A 16276-nucleotide genomic window follows, 5' to 3' on the forward strand; every position below is an offset into this window, starting at 1 on the left:
ATGTTTTAAGATTTTTTTTTTGTGGAACTACTGGTGATCCTTAAATGCAGTTTTAAAACATTCTGAGAACTTTTTTCCCAGATGTTACGTGACTCCTTGCTTCCTCTGATTTTCTGTAGCTGTTGTCCTCTGTGTCACTGATATTTAATGAGTATTTTAGGTCACGTGGTATGTTTTGTTTGTTTGTATCCTTTAAAAGAATTAGAGAATCTTGATCTGTTCTGCTGAAACAGCTTCCATATGCTTCATCTTCCTCTACAAGAAGAGGTTAAAGAATGAGCATTTCTTGGTAGCCCAGAGTAATTCTGGAGAGCGATTTCACTTCTAACTTTGTGCAGACCCCATTGAAGCCCTCCGAGTTGTATTTGCTGATACACTTTACTGATGGTTTTCCTATTTATTCTGTATTAGTGCTTTGCCAACAGTCGTTGGATGAGCGGAGAACTAGCATATGCAGGCAAACTTTTGTGGTATGTTTAGAATTAACAGCCCCTTAGGTAGTTAGCCGAAACAGTATAGTGTCAGGATTAAGAATTTATTCTCTTCTTGTGAATTTCACGTTAGATTATGGTTAATTTTTTTCAATTACCTGAATAAATTGCATGATTCTGCACAGAAGGGAGTTATATAAAGCAATATGGAATAGCATTCCCTTGAATGCAGTAGTCTCGGTCATTTGGCAGGGTTATGGTTTAGGGGAGATTTTTAACGTGTTTTCTGAGTGCAACAGCGTGCATTCGGATTGTACTTCTGGCATGGCTGAATTGGGTACTTAAAATGGTACAACTTTTTGAAGTCTTGCTTCACTGAATTTTCACTGATTACAGATTTTAAGAAATTTGTTTAAAAATAAATGGAGTGACAAGTAATGCCCTGCCATAAAACTGAATATTTTAAGCCTTTTAAAAAAATGTTTACCTTGAATTTCTCCCCATCTACTGTCCTTTTGTATAATCTTTTATTTGAAAAAGGATTAAGGAATTGAAAGATCCTTGCCTTATCCTATTATTTCTGAAAAAGAGAGTTTTGCTAAGAATAGTCTTTTAATCTGCTGACCTAACAGCCTCTTTGCCAAACTGCAGAATTACACAAGTTTTCTTTTGATGTAGCCATTTCTGTGGCAAAACTGACCTGCAAGAGACAGTTGGTAAAGTGTTCCTTCGTATATTGTGATAATAGGATTCATCATGGAGCCATCTGTAGTGGAGCCTCATGTAACATTACACCGAAGGAGCTCTAGAGATACTCTCCTATGAAATGTAGCGCAGCAAAGCGTTTGCAGAGGGGTAATTTTTTTTTTTGTAGGTGTAGCAGCATTATTCATTCCAATAATGCTTGTTCTAGAAAAATTCTACCTGTTAATTTTATTTATTTATTTTTGGAGGGTAATAAAAGTCGCTGTTGAGGAGTCCACACAAAAAAAAAAGGTAGAATAAAGGTAGATGAGGTTCTCCGGCGTTAGAAATGCCAGTTCACAGGCTGTTCTGTATTCTGTGCTGCAGCCTATTTGCCTCTTCGTTTACATCCTACTGCCATATGAATTTAAAACCTATTTTGAAGAGGAAGATATTTCTCTTATAGAATCTCTGCTGATGCCTAATCACATTTTTTGAAAAAGAATGGTTGAGAGTAGAGAATCCCTGCATTATATTTCATTACGAAGACATCATCTCACTGTGCAACCTCCTGTGTTGATCTGTGTCATATATACCCTGACCACAAAACAGAAAACTTATGGTACAGAATACCATATGGTAGCACAGTGTCATTAAACAAAATCAGAAGTTATTTATAAGTTGATGGGGATACGTATGTTAAAAAAGTGCTATTGGCCACAGATGAGGACTTTCCAGAGAGAGTGTACTGGCGTTCCAGAGCAGCTGTGTTGACTTACTGGTTGTGTTAAAGGAACGGACTTGACCATGAGACGTGCTGGGAGATTGTATGCACCAAGTGTTTAATTCACAGAGGAAGCAGTGTGAGGTTTCATCTCCCCTGCCACAAGCCTGCAGACTTCCCTGCTTCCTTAGAGCAGAAAGGAGAGGGCTGGAGGAATGATAGATAAGCAAGCACAAATTTTCATGGAGCTGATATTGCGCATTCACTTACAATTCTTTCTTTCAGGCTACTGAAAGTCTGATTTTTAGACTGTGATATGTATTTTGACTTACCTTCTTGTTCTGTTTTGTGAATCTTCATTTTGTTATACATAAGCTTCCGGCATTACAAAGCTTGAGCTGCTGCTGTCCATAATGTGTGTTTTACCTAATTGCTAGGCAGGGCCTAAACCAACAGTCTGTAGATAAATTTCTCCTGTGACCAGCTGCTTTAGTGGCTGCCGTAAGGGGGAGATGAAACTGAGTAGCACTAAAAATGCCAGAGGTGAGGTCAGTTATCGGACTGTTTTAGGTAATAGGAGCGTCTGGAAGATAAACAGGCAGTCCCATGTGGGGTTTTTTTTTCCCTTGTGCTTTGTGGCAATCTCTTTTATAATCTCTGTGCCGTTAGCAAACAATACCTTAACTCTTCCTGAATGACTACTCTATATGCTAGTATTTTTTCTAGTGGAAGGGTTGTAGCTTATAAACTGGTGTTACGTGACAATATTTTAGAGTGTAGAGAAACCGAGGTGCAAGAGTAAGAGGGTGGATTAAATGAAATCCTCTCAGTAAAAGCTTTTTTGATAAAAAGGAGAAAAATATCTGTTTTGAAAAGGGAATTGCTTCAAAATTTAAGTCAGTTCTGAATAATTTACTGTGTATGTGCCTTTATTACTTGGTTCTTCATTTTCCTGCTTGTACGATGAATGCTGTGTGTTTATCTGGAAAGAATTCGGTTCTCAGCTGAATTTGATTTGATGTTAAACAAAACAAATGTTTTAGAAGTGGTGAAAATTATATTGCATGTCTTATTTTAGATGTTTTGTAAGAGATGTTTCACAATATTAGAATTCTATTTAGAAATGCGTGTAGCAGCTTAATATTGATTTTTATATAAGAGGGTGCTCAAAAGTTGTGAATGCAGTTCAGCATTTGAAGTTGGTGCAGGTGACCCCGTTCAGGAGTAGCTTGTTCTTAAACCAGTTCCGAAGGCGTTGCCCTTTGAACTTGGGTTGCACAAACACAAGCTTTGAGCTTCTGAGGGGAATGCGATGTGAAGTGGCCCCGTTGGCCTCCCCAGCGCTCCATGGGGAGCAGCGTGTGAAATCGCTGCTGGAGCTCTGGTGGTTCTGTCCCTGCCAGCTGGCCGAGCCGTGCTAGGAAACGGTTCAGCTGGAGCAGTGTTTAACAACAGGGATTGATTTTGCGGCTTTCTGCGTGTTTGGACGTGATCTTAAGCTACTTATTTCTAGATAAATGTCAGTGTCTCAGTGTTCTGCTAGTTACAGTCTTTATTTTGTTATTGCCAGTCTTAGGTCTTTCCTTACTGTTAAACAACCTTTGAATTTTTAGAAACTTAGGACATTCTGTCAGACCATTTGAAGTTACTTGAAACTACAAAGTGGAAAACTTTTAAGTTCCAGTCGCCTAATGCAAAAGTCACCGAGCGCTGCTCACTTTCTCCAACTTCAGGTTTCCCCAGTTTCAGGTTCATTGTTAACATTTTGGCACTGATGACAGCAACCTGTGACTGATTGCTCTTTCTGGCTACCTAGTATTTGAACATAATTTGTTGCAGGGAGTTCAAGCACTGAAACATAAATCGTAATGTTGAAAATCAGCCGTTCAAGCTCATTACTGATTTTATTATCAACCTTTTCTTGTGGCTTGTGAAAGATTGGAGTGAAATTTCCCAAAATGACACATTGCTTTGTGGAAAGATCTGCTTTTGGCTGAGACACTCTGGCAATGATCAGAAAAGTCTTGAAAGGAGCATGGCTAGAGAACATGTCACCTTCAAGTTCCTGCCTGTATGACTAACCTTGCAAATACAATCCCTAGGGGGTCCCGGCTTCAGTGACACTGCAGAACGTGTCCTCAGCCTTGGTGAAATCGCCTTGTTCAGGAGAGGACAGGGAATAGCGTGAAAAGGGGGAACTCAAGGGGCAGCATTTGCCAGCAGCTGCTACCGAAGAGCTCTGCTTGGGAAATAAAGCATGTTTCTCTTCCCTGGAGAAGTCCTTGACTGGCTGCCAGTAGTAACTATCCTCTTCCTTCCCTCCCTCCAAAGAAAACAAGGAAGCCTTCAAGTGCTGGTGGTGATTGTAGGTCAGGCTGTTCACCTGTGCCCTGCCCCAGTGCTGCGGCTGCTGTCACGGCCCTGCTGTGGGTGTCACTCGCTAACTGGAGTGACTTGAAAGAAGGAGCAGGTCAATTGAATTTACATGAAAAATGAAACATGCATTCGCTATCCTTATTTTAATATAATTTTTTTTCTTCTTTGGATAACTCTAGTCTGTCCTGGAAGCTGACGCTCCGTAGGTGGGAAATTCTGTGGAAGCATTCTGCTCCCTTCCGTTGCACACTGGAGTTATTTTTATTCAGTGGATAACAAAATGTCTGACTTGGGCATTAACAGTGCATAAAATGTGTAAATATTAGGCTGGGAAAAATTTAAATTGTAGGAAGCTCACTAGAAGTTACTTTGTAAAAAAATATAAAAATAATAATATAATGTTGCTGGAAGAAGTTTTCTCCTTTCCTGCCCCTCAACTTCTCCTTCTAGCATTCTACTTCAACCTCAACTTCTAGCATTAAACATAAAAGTTCACCCATTTTTGTAAGAGATAAAAATAGAGGGCTGTGCCTGGGTCTCAGCTGAAGCCCTTCTCTGAATTATTGACAAGTTGACTAGTGTTTGTCAGCAGCTCTGGAGATAGCCCTGGTGACCCCCTAGAAGATTAATTCATCCTCAAAGTGCTTGGATTCTGGTCTCCTGCCTCCTCCTCGCCCTATGCTTTACAGATGGGAAAACAAAACCTCTACTAATTTAGGTTCCTCTTTGTTGTTCTTTTTGTTCTCGTATTATCCTTAGTAAATCCTAAATATACATATCTGCTTTGATTCAGGATCTGGAAAACGTTTGCTCTGCTTCTGATTTTTAAAACTGCAGTTTTATTTCTGTAATCCACAGCTGTAACTGGCAGTTCAAAAGATTCCTTTCTTCAGGGTAGTCCAGGCTGCCTTGGCATTTTTAAAGAGCTATAGGGGAGTTTCTTGCCAAAGTGTGAAGTGTGAGGTCTCGAGTTTGTGAGAATTCGAGGAACTTCGATGAGGAAGCGCAGGAAAGCCTCTGCTGGAAGCTGGAAATGGGGGAGGCTGGCCCCCAAACTGGGCTTGCTGGAGTACAGGCTGCAAGTATTTTCAAGGAGGAACAGAAAATACGGAGTAGATGGTGCATGCTCTTACATCTGCAAAGCGAAGTAGAGAAGTAATGGACTAGAAAGCAGAAGCAACCCAGACACTGGAGAGCTGTATGTGTTGCAAGAAGGTGGCCAGGTTTAGAGCATCTGAGAGTAATTCATCTGCAAAAGGTTCTTTGTGAACACTGAAGTGGCCACGTGTACTTATCATGTTCAGTCTTAAAAATGCTTAAGTTTCTCCATTTGAGTTCCTACCTTCAGTCACTGCTGATCTGAGTGAAGACTCAGAGCACCTCACTATTCTTGAGGTCCTTTTATACTTCTTTTATACTTGCATCTGGAGGTGATGGTTTTTAAGAAAGCATCCTGTGTGTAATGGGATGATTTGCCTGTTCTAAACAGAACTGAGATTTGGGAAAGAGGTGTGTTGTGGAGCTCAAAATCAGATTATCAGACTTGTTTTGTCAATGCCTCTTTAATGAATAGCAGGTTCTTGGAACACTCTTTTGTAGGCAACACGAAGTATTGAATTTAGCAGAATTTTGGATTTTTCCGAGAGATTTTTTATTGACAACTGATAAAGAAATAAGTATAGACTTTTAATTTACCAGATTAAGAATTTAAAACAAGAAGTTGAATTTTAGATATCTTGTGAGTAGTTCACAAAACCAGGTTTATGTATATAACCTTTTACAAGCAGTTTATTTTGTTGATCTTTCTTGTAAAAGGGAAGACATGCTTCTGCTTTGCTTAGATCTTCTTGTGGTCCCAGTCATCCATACACAGATTGTTTTGTATTTAATAGTAAAACCAATGTTAATTTTAATTTCATGAATAGTTTTATTTTACTTTTCTAGAGATGGGCGAGGGGTCACTGTGCAGATTTGAATTGGAATTCAGCGTGGAGTGCGGGTGCTGGTGTGCAAGGCTGTGCTGTTTAAGTGGTAGACAGCTCCTTAATACCAGCCGGGGCTCCGCATGATTTTTGGAGTGCAGAATTAAGTTCAGTTAATTGCAGTTGCATTCAATTAGGTGATCTTTTTATGGAAACTGTAACAAGGTGAATATTGGCCAAGAAAAGGCTGCTGGAGTGGAGGAGGCTTGGTTTATTTCCCTGCAGATTCTCCCCTTCTTAGTAGATTACTGAGATTACAGTTGCTGTCAGTATTCAAATGACATGACAGAAATGTATGACAAAAGCTATCGCTAGTTTTCTGGATGACTATTAAAAAAGGCTTAATGTGATCCAGCTGAAGCATGAGGTTAGAGCTACTATATGAACCTGTAAACTGCAACATTAAATCACTGGAAAGATTGCATTAGTATTAATGGATTTCATGCATTGTTAATTTAGAGCTCTGCCTAGTTATTTCCTGTAAAATGTACAGAGAACAGAGTTAGTCTGACAAAGAGGGATCTAGGTCTTCCCAAGAGAATTATCATTCTGACAATAATGTTTGCTGAATCATGGAGGTAATTTGTTGGTACTAACAGTCCGGATTATAATCTCTTAAATTTCATTTTGCTGTTGCATACTCAAAAAGTTTTTTGCTTTAAAGCCATATTTATTTTTCTGTACCAAACCTATAATCTTTGCTGAAATTATCTTCAATGGAGAAAGCCATCTACTTATTTTTAAAAAAATGCCCCTGGAAATCCAGAAATTGGCTTTGAATTTTCTGTAAAAGAAATGAGTATAAAAAAGAAAACAAAACAACCCTAAGTAAAAAGAATCAAATGCGTCTTAAATCTCTTGTCTTCAGGCAAATTGAAGTGACTTACCCTTCTCTGTTTGAACTTGAAAGCAGTAGGCAAGTCATAACATAGAGAGCTGAATGTGCCCTTGTGGCATTTGTGCAGGTTTCTCTGCCTCAGTACTTCTCTTCTGGCTGAACACAGATCTGGTGTCCACCTTTGCTTGACTGAAACTGTGACTAGTGCAGTTTTACTTTCTGGTGGCCAGAAGATACGTTAAAATGTACTCGTATGTAAAGAACTGTATCTGCACAGCACTTCAGACCCGTGGTATATAAGAATCAGTCCAATATATCTGTGGTTTTGTAGAAAACAGCTTCTGAGGTCAAGCTGTAGACTTGAAATTTTGTGCAATGTCACTCCTCCTGTAAGCCAAAAAGACGACTTCTGTAACGCAGACCTACATTAGATGATGCGTGAGCACTTTTATATCAGTTACGCACAAGCTAAAGACCTCATTAGACAGATGTCAGCGTTAGCAGTAGTTGAGGCAATCGTGTAGAAGCTGTTCAACTTAAAACCATCTGATCTGAGTAGGCGTAATTTGAAAGCTATGCAAAATGTTAAGAAAATTAATCCTATAGCCAACAATATTTCGTTTTAGAATAAGCTTCAGGTTTTTCAGACATCTTTAGCATTTGTAATGGTCTAGAAATACATTGCTGCAGTGCTCACCCAGCTAAGGTTAACTCTTTTTTCCAAGTTCTTCATCTGCATTAGCATTTATCAGAGCTCAAAGTATTGCGAAGTACAACTTTCAGTTTCAAGGACAGTATGGAAAAGGAAAACATTATTAAAACTGTGATTACTTTTGTGAACAACTGAATGAGTTCTGAAGTTACCTTTAAGAATGAGAGTGTTTTTGTTGTTTTATTTCCTAAATTTGAGCCTTTGAAGCATTTGTTTTATTAAGTATCTGAAAGCTGGGCTCTCTTTGCGGTATCCATTTAGCAGGTGTCCAGAAGTATTTAAATGTGACAGCTGAAAATTAGACAAGCATTCATAGACACATGATGCATACAAATCAGCTGTGTGTGAACTGTATTTTCACAAAGAAATTAGATAGAATTCATTAATGCAATAGATTTATACACACTGTGCATTTGTTTTGCTTTTGGTAGCAATCTAGTGTATGCTTGAAATACTCTCGGCTTTCTCTAGGTCAACCAGAGATTCCTATGGAATATTCATTTCAATAGTGTTAGATCAACCCTTCCAAACTGAGTCATTGGATCATCATCGATATGTAGCTTATGGCAGTAAAATGCCCATTATATTGCTAATTAATGTGTTAATATATGCAATTGTTTTATTTTGAGAAAAGCTTTTGCTATTTCTGCATCTTTATAACTGTCATGGTCTTCATCATTTGTCACCCTACTTCTGAGAAGCTGGTGTAGTAACCTCCTTCCTTAATTGTAAAATGGTTTTGCCCCAGAGCCCCCAGTCTTCAGCACGTGTAGGTAGAGCGCTGTCCTATTTGGTGTTTGCGTGGTACGTAAGACTGTCTCCTGGCTTAACATCCTATTTTTCTTCCAAGACTAAGCCCATTTGTGCTTGCTCTTAGGAAGGGATTGCTTTAGAAACCATGAACACGAAAACAGTCTGAATATGTGCAAAACTTGTAACTTCCACACTATGATTTTTCTCCATTCTTGTATTTTATTATATTTCAAGGTATTAGGATATGAAAATATCTTCTCAGCTGTACTTTTTCACTGCAGTAGGAACAAACTGAATACATGTAGTTTCCTACATAAAAGAATACTTAGAGTAAGTTATTGCCTGCTATAGCATGGGGCGAGTCCTGGGTTTTCATTTTATGTTGTCTAGTAAAGGTATAAACCAGCAGTTAACAAGGAGTCTCAGAGACTTAGCTGTGCAGAGCATATGTTTCTCCACCCATTAAGCTGGCAGTATTCTCGCCAATTCTATTTCCACATCCCCAGTGGGAAAATGATCACTTGGCTTCCATTTCTTTGTCTGACAAGAAGACATCTCTCAAATGTATACTTTTTGTCAGTTTGCAATGCCACCTTTGAAGCTTTCCTGTTAATTGTTACTATCTCTGCTGAGGGAAAAGTGAGGAAGAGGTCATAAAATACTGAGCTCTTCTGTAAACTGAAAGATTCTTTCTTCCACAAAACCTGTTCCATTTCTATTTCTCTGACTGCCTGGAATGTGTGCATTCAGGTCACTGCACAAGGGAAGTAATATTATGCATACTTACGTGTTGGTTCTGAAGGAATCTCTGATTTAAAAAGCACAGACTTGGTATCTGGTTGATGTGAAGGCTAGCAAGTGTGGTAGTCAGGAAGATATTATTTCCTGGCAGTGCTGCGCTCAAGGTGAATACTCAGATGTCTAGTTGAAAGCACATGGTTTTCCAATTAAATCCTAATTGTGGGTATATAAGGTTACTGTGGTTAACTCAGGTGTACAACACTTAGGGCCCATGTGAGCTGGCTGAGTTCTTGTAATTGCCAGCTGTTTCAGCTAAGCTTCTCGGAGTCCTCGTGCAGATGAGCGTGGGTTGATCTTAAAAGCAAAATCTCATTTTGCCCAAATCCATCCATAATGAGTGGGTACAGGTCGGATAACTGTGTCTATACTACAAGCTCCATGTGGCTGTAAACTTTGACTGAGCCACACTGCTGCCAGCTCTAGTTTGAACATGTTAAACTCATTTCCAGTTCAGGAGTGTGATGTTTAGAGTTGAAGCTGTGTTAATTTAGAGGCCCTTATAGCACTGTCTGGTGGTATAGATTTTAGGTGCAAAAAGCATTAAATAGAATGGGGTCTAGAATGAGCATCAAGTCACCTCTCTGCCTTCTAAATCAATTTACACACTGCAAAAGCAAGTTTACTAAATATATTACTATTATTTATATAATTTTGCATTGTAAGGTTTTTGTTTTATCTACATCGAAGTTCATTGGGCCACTTGTAAAGTTTTTATACACCTGCAGTAGGATCTTTTAAGTGAAAGCTGTGTAAGCAAAGGATTGGCTCCTCTCCTACCTCGTCTTTCTATCCACGCATCCTGTTTCCCCAGTGTATTTAGTCTGTACTGGAAAAACGTTACCCAGTGAGGTGGTGCAGTCTCCATCCCTGGAGACACTCAAAACCCGCCTGGACCACAACCCTGTGCAACCTGCTTTAGGTGAAGCTGCTCTGGCAAGGGGGTTGGACTGGATCATCTCCAGAGGTCCCTTCTAACCCTTAATATTCTGTGATTCTGTATACTATCCATACATTGTCTTGTATCTTTGTTCATAAATTGAATGCTTTTTGTATTAGAGATGTTTGATATTAGTATTAAAATTCAGCATTATGTTATCTTCCAGGTACCTTGGAAGTCAGCACATTTGTATAGAACGCTTGCTGAAAGATGCTAAGACACCTGCCTTTCTTTAAACAGAAATAAATTAGATGTTTACATATTTGTATATAAACATTGCTATACATGGTTTCTTTTATTCTAAAATCTTACTGTTGTTTTAAATATGCTTATTTTAAAGCTGAGTGAAAAAAATGGTCTGTCTTCATTGCCAGTATTACTCATTTTTGGAAGAGGAGAATAGAGTGTCAGTGAAACTTTTTTGTCAATGTCCATACTTCTTAAGGTTAGCTGTAGTAGTTACTTTTCATAGATACAAGCTACGTGTCTTTTCATGGAGCTACAAGTCCTGTTTGTACATGTTCATACTTTTACAACTTAAACTTTATCAGAGTGTATAAAAGAAGTGATGAGTGGAAATTGTTGATCATCTTAAGACTCTTGCAGGATTACTGAATTATAATTGCTTTTAGTGGAGTCAGACTAAGACTTCTGCAGAGCCTTGCAGGTCCCCTGTGGGACTTTCACTGCATGGATATAGCATTATTTCAATTTCTAACATTTTTGTTGTGCTTCCTTGGTTAAGTAGTATTTATGGCAACCTGAAGAACTATTAAGTCAAATCACTCTGTCCTATATTAGGGTTCAGTTTTACAGTATCCTTGCCTTGAGTAATTGCAGGCTGCCACTAAAAGGTTGCCATGTACTGAAATTTGCTTGGACAATGTATTTTCAAGGAAAAGCAAAACAGTTCATGCGTGAGAGGAAATTGTTCTGTGGGATCCTTCCCCTGCTGACAGTTGACAGTGCTCTGGCAAGTTGACAGTTAATGGTACAAATGTATTATTAGTTTCCTCATTAATAATAGAAATCTGAAATCTGCATCCTGCCTTTCTTCCCATATGTGCTTCTGCAGAATCGCTAGAAAATGGAACAAAATGTCACATTTCAGGCAGGCGAGTTTATCTGATATAGCTTAATCGTGTTTTAATGAAAGACATGGCAGGCATGCATTGTGTAAGAATCTTGAAAGCCTGACAGTTTCTGAATTTAGACTTAGTTTAATATTTAAAGACTAAGACTTTTGGTGTTGCGGGTCTTTGAAGCTAGACTTCATAAGACTAGTCACCAGTAAATTAGCAGATAGGAAAAAAAATTAAGTCCTTTTCTTTCTTCTGGGAGCTGTGTTTACAGAGCCGGGCAATACCAGGCCCTTCTGAGGATGCTTTTGTGAGGGAGGTTTAGAGACAGGGAGCACAACGAGTTCTGAGCTGAGTGGGAGAGAAAGGCATTGAATGTGGAAGTAAACTTGCTCATAAAACGAGAGGCTTGCATTTTCCATGGTTGATGGACAAACTGTTTGCGAGTTTTAAGAGACTTTGAAGCAAGGGGTGCAGATGAGGTGGATGTCAGGGCTGGTTCTGGCTGAGGAAGCTGTAATGGCCGGGGGAACTGCCGCAGGGTTGGAGGCGAGGGGAAGGTGTACGTGTGTTCCGAGACCTCTGTCGTCTGTGCTGGCCTGGGTGCGTTAGGTCCAAGTGGCTTATTTACATCCTACATTAGCTCACCATACAAAACGTGCAAGAAATTGCTTTTCTGAGAATTCATTCCATTTCTTCTCAAGCTGAGAAAGTCAGTTTTATACTAGAAGAGCATGCATTTAGAATGAAGAGATGGATTATAGCTCTTGCAGACATGGTAAAGGCTGATAGTTTTTGATGAACAGCACGTGAGGCTGCAGGGGAAAAAAAAAAAGATAATTTAGATGCAGGTAGAGATACTCCTTCCTCACTCCAGGATACCTCTCCCTCTTTCCTCATTTATTTGCTCCTCTCTCTTGCTATCACCATTTAATTGATACCATTTTTCTGCCCTATCAGTCTGGGGTGCTTTGAATTCTTTCTTTGCTCAATCATTATTATAAGCCTACACTTCAACCTCATGGATAATGGAAAAGGAACCAATTACTGTGGTTCTGGTTGCATGTACTCAAGCATATGTTTAGCTACATGAAGATTCTCAGGCTTGTTGGGCAACAGACTAATCTGTATGTTCAACTGCCCTGTTTGGTATGTTCTTATGTTTTGAACGGTGCTGACTGTTAATATGCTGAGTAATAGTAAACAACAATATTCTAATCCAAAGGTAACTTTTCTCTGTGTTTGTCTGTGTACATTGAGATACAAGACACTACATATATTAGTCTTTCAAAGGTAGAACATTAAATTCAGAGTGTGGCTCCAGAGCTGCTGTATGCAAATGTGTATTGAAATACAAAAACTTCCCACTTGTATCTGAGTATTCAGTTTTCTTCTGTGTTTTGACTGCCTTTTCTTGTGCATTACAACCTGGCTTGAAGTTTCTCTGGAGTTCTTTAAACTTTTTCAGAAAGCAATCTCTTCCCTGAAATAGTAGTGCCTTACCGAAAGTGCAGACGTTGTTTGGTTTTACTGTAAGTAAGAGCAGGGCTGTTTGTTTTTACTTGCTTCCTCCTGTAAATAGTTCCTGCAAAAGCAATCTTTGCACTGCAAAACTCATCTCACCAGTCTTGCTGTTTACTCATTTCCTAGGACTTGGAAATACTGCCAAAAAATGGTCTGAGAAGCTTTCAGTCTGCACAGTCTTGCAAGCTGAGTGAAGTATGGGGTCGTGGTAGCGGTGGGGTCTGCTCAGATCTCTTACAGAATACCCACGGCTATTATAAGAACATCTATTATAGGGAGGAGCTACTTAGTGGGAGTTACTTGAGTAGGGTGGAAGGCATTCATTGAAACCTTCTTGTAATTTATTTTGCAAAGAGGGAAATAGTTACACTAGCAACTAGGAGACCGAGGTTCTTCAACTGCCCGTAGAAAGATAGGGTGCATTGTAGGCTATCCAGTGTTATTCAGGTGCAATGTGTGGCGTGGTTTTTAATGTTTTGAGGAGTCCTGGATCAGGGAAAGCCTGTCTGCTTTTGTAGAATAGTGTATTTTTTTCCATTTTGTTTCTTTATTCTTTCCTAACTGGGTTTTTTGTTTGGTTTTATGTTTGACATCAGTTGGTGAATTTTTCAACAGAGTAGAGGCACATTTAATTATACCTGGCTGTCATTAAATCATGTCCCATTAAACACTTAGCTCATTCTTTTTTAAGTAACCAATTATAATTAAACCATTGACAGTGGGAGTTTGTAATTTGTGTGGAATTAAGATAGGAATATAATAATTCTTGAGACTAGAAACTTTAGCAGATTTCTTTCTTTATTTATTATTTTCTAACTGTAACTCCTAAAATGCCCTGCACTGTGATACAATGTATCTACAAAATTTTGCTTTAGAAATCTACATTGGAATAGTATATATTTTTTTTAAAAATGAATACCTACTTAAATGGATTTTAAATATTTGCTTTTCTGAATGTAAATGTTTTTGTTGAATGAGATGGTACAAGTATTTCCTGCCTCTATTTAGGCAGTCCAATGGAAAGAAGCTTTGGCCCTAACTGATTTCAAACTTGGGAAGCAAAACCATCTCATGCTTACTCCAGAAAGCATAGTTAGACAAACCTTTAGATAGGCTGGGTTTTCTCCAGGGGGAGGGGAAGGCAGGTGAGGACGACTCTTGGCGAGAAATGAGCCTTCTGCTCCTCAAGCACAGCAGACGGTGGAAGTGGCAAAACCAAAAGCTGTTAAATAAGGGGTGGCTCAGGCTGGTGGGTAGATTCCACATCTTCCCTGGGGGCTTTGCTTTGGGACACACCTGCAGGGTGCGTGGGGCTGGACCAGGGGAGCGTAAGGCTTCTTGGTGGTCCTCCATGCATGATACAGTTGCTGGCGAAACTGAAAAACAGAATTTAGATACCAAAACTTGTCACAAACTTGATTTTTTTAGGATCAGCACAGCTATGGTAACAGTCCAGAGTGTGGGCTTTTCAGTTATGAAGCTTAGACTTAGTGTACAAATAGTTTAATTTTTCTTTTTCATTTATTTTTGAAACAGTGAGGGGTGGACTAATTGGCTACAGGCAGTGCCTATGTGACTGCAAAGCTAATGTATTGAGAAAGGAGTGAAAGCTGTATTACAGAAAGATAACACACAATTCTTTTTTTTTTTTTTAACCTTAGTAAAATTAAGCAAGAATTTCTTTTCTGTGCTCTTATATGCTGAAATACTATTATGGATTATAAAGTAGTCAGTAAATACAAGTTCCTCAGTACATATAGCCAAGCACATTTTACAGTATTGAACATATAGCAAATGACAAAGTTTTAAGGCAGTAAAATTTGCTTGGTAATAATATCATGTATGGTATACATCTAAAATCTGTTAATATAAAGAAATTATTTTCTGAGACAATACTTTCTCTTTTCTTAAACTATACTTGCCTTGTTTTACCCTTTTATCCTATGTAAAGTTTACCAAATTGAAAGAAGATGTAGTTAAACATTTAGCTTTGGCTATTCAAAATACTGACCTGTAAATGGGATGGTGTCAACATCCACCTGAAAACCTTGGATGGAGAGCAGCAGCCCTTCCTGCATTTGTTTTCAAGGACTTATCTGAAGCGAAGTATTAAACTTTCATCATGTCGGTGCTGATACCAGGCAGCAGAGCTCTATCTACTAAGCTGTTTTGGCTAATCCTACATTGTTCAATGTCACTATGATTTAATACAGTTTTAGTAGATAAACTCAATAGGGTTTTTTTTGTTTGTGTGGGTGTTTTTTTGGTTTTTGTTGTGTTTTTTTCTCAGCTGCTGCTGAACAGATGTAAGATTGTGTAAATTATTGTCTTTGTTGCTTGTTTTCTCTTTTTCAGAAATCTGTTTGGCTGATTTCATAATTTCCACAATGTATTTTCTTTCTTTGTATTTGTACTCAAGCTTCCTGGGAGTACACCTGTGAAGAAAAGTGTTTAGAAGAAGGAGGCAGAGTTCAAAGATCCATTGATAAAAGGGATAGGGAAGAAGGAGCTGGAGGTGATGTTGTGTGTTGCTAAGAAATGAGGTTTTTTTGGCTCCTTTTGGTAAGCCTACCTCCACGCCATAGAGATACCATTTACAGGGTGGATCCGGGGCTTCTGTACAGTGTTTCTTGTGCTAGGCAACAGTTCTTGCCCAATTATGCCTCACCCATCAACTGGAGAAGGAAGCTTTTAGTTAAATACTGCTAATGCTCTGATACAAGCTCCTTTGGTATTTAGTTAAGTCTTTGGGGCAGGCTCGGTTTTCTGATAGTATTTTGGAAAAGGGACTTGTTTAATAGATGTTTCTTTTGAGATAAATGTCAAGTCAGGTAGTGCATTTTTTATTTATAATATAGCAAATAGTTAAAAATGTGTCCTTTTCAGAGCTTCAGAATGCTTTTTATTGCACCTATCTAGATGAAATGAATGCAGGTTAGCTAGGTGGACATGGGATTTGGTAGGTTTACAGAATCTTAGAAGAATTCTGCTTGTACATTTGTGTTTATTTTTGGAAGCTACATTTGCTTCGCCTGCTTTGACAAAGCTTGTTCAAAAATTTGATCAAAGTATGCTGTCATGACATGCAAAAGCTAGAAATCTGTTTGGGGTCATTGAATAATAATATAACTTAGTTTCAAAGGAAGACAGCATGCTGTTGGTCTTGAAGAAATTAAGAAATTTCTTCTTCTAATCAAACAGGAATTTGCACTGCTAGGCATCTATTATAGTGACACCCAAAGCTCTAGTAAAGAGAAAATTAGAAATACGCAGTTAACATCAAAGAAACGGGCAGTGATACAGTGAAAGCCACTGTGCAGTTTTATTTTTTTTCTCCTGTGGACATGAGCATTGAGTTGTTGCTTTTCTTTTTTCAGCCTGAGGGCGTCTTGGTGGACTGTACATCCTTTTTTCTTACTCTTGTACTCTCTTTCC

This window comes from Apaloderma vittatum, unplaced genomic scaffold (assembly GCF_000703405.1).
Source record: "Apaloderma vittatum isolate BGI_N311 unplaced genomic scaffold, ASM70340v1 scaffold9412, whole genome shotgun sequence".
Lineage (NCBI taxonomy): Eukaryota > Metazoa > Chordata > Aves > Trogoniformes > Trogonidae > Apaloderma > Apaloderma vittatum.